Source organism: Chaetura pelagica, unplaced genomic scaffold, assembly GCF_000747805.2.
Source record: "Chaetura pelagica isolate M959 unplaced genomic scaffold, ChaPel_1.0 scaffold275, whole genome shotgun sequence".
Classification (NCBI taxonomy): Eukaryota; Metazoa; Chordata; class Aves; order Apodiformes; family Apodidae; genus Chaetura; species Chaetura pelagica.
In genome coordinates, this window is record NW_009953486.1 from 5,634,827 (window position 1) to 5,636,233 (window position 1,407).

The 1,407-nt window shown below is 38.1% G+C and overlaps 1 protein-coding gene across 1 annotated transcript in view; it reads left to right on the forward strand.

Annotated features, from left to right (window-relative positions):
• BCAS1 (breast carcinoma amplified sequence 1) overlaps positions 1 to 1,407 on the forward strand; it is a 41,934-nt gene that overhangs the window by 39,613 nt on the left and 914 nt on the right. The gene's annotated exons all lie outside the window — the stretch shown is intronic.

Genomic DNA, 1,407 nt, shown 5'->3' on the forward strand with positions numbered 1-1,407 from the left:
GTCCCATTTGGGCTAATAAATGCTGAAACTTTTGATACAAATGGAGCGATTTATGCAAGCAGTGTTAGGGTGTGGCTGGGTGGTTTTGCTTAGACAATAAGGTGCAGTGGCTGTTGCTATGGTAAAAGAGATTAATTTATAAGCTATATAAAATCAAAGGTATTTGATAAGTCTTAAAAATATTAGAAAGAAAAATAAAATAATATTTTTTAAAAAAAATTCATTACATTTCTGAGCTGGAATAACTCATACTTAAGTTGTCAGAAGCTGGGAGTGCTTAACATGTGGAAACTACTCTGACCTGTTCTGATCAGAGTATCTAGTATATTGACACAAACCTCCCCTGAGCACAAGCTGGAAAAAAATATACTCCAATACCATGTCATTCCTGTGTGTGCACTTTAAAGAGCTCTGCCCAAAATAATATCTTCCAGCTTAGCTGTCACAAATGCAGGCTAATTCTAGTGCACTGAAAGGGGTTATGTAAAGTAACCGAGAGCGAGATGTGAGCCAGTGGTACCTGTGCTTCTGCAGCTGAGGGCAGAGCTGGAATTTGGCTCTTAAAAGGGCAGGAACAAAGTTCTTTATTTCACATTGGGCTTGGAAAATCCAGTTTAACAAGAATCATCAACCGGTCTCCCTCAAAGCTTCCTGCTTTAATCAGCAACCACCTTGAAGATGGGTGCAGCAGGGAGACTGTAGTATAACCAAATAACATATAACACTTCTGCAAATGTGTTAAATGACTCAAAATGGGATTGTCTTAAATGCGCTTCTGCTTCTTGCTTCACCCATTTATAGGAAGCATGGCAAATAGTATCATCTTGTTTCCTAGATCACTCCAGAAGTGGCTCAATATCTTACTGCATTAGACAGGAACAGCTACATTTGATGGAGTCTATGACTCTCTTAACTGGTGTGTAGGTTTTTAGGGTTGCTGGATAAGTTTGGAATGACTAGCTTGTTTGGTATTGTTTGATACATATTGAAACCTGTAACATTTTTAAATTTCTCTTCCATTTGTTGCTATATAAGTGGCCAAAATTTTCTATTCTGTTCTAGAGTTTCTTCCAAACTCAACATCAGTATAAGCAGAAGCCCATTGAGCTGCACAAGATTACAGTTAGTTTAAGATAAGGGATTCTTTTAGTCCATTGTGATTTTTGGCTGCTCTTTTTACTAGTTAGATTTTCAAAGGTGAAAAGTTAAGAGTATCAGTGAGGCAGAGTCTGATCAGTATAAAAAACCCACTGTTTTTGCTTCCCTGAAAGGGATGAGGAAGTTGAGATCTTTCACTCTCCCAGTCTGACACAGAATAGTCCTATGGTGACCTAAGAGATGAGTCAGTTTTCCAGTGTGAAACCTACTGTGTGAAAGGACAATTCACATATGATTTTGCACAGTTCC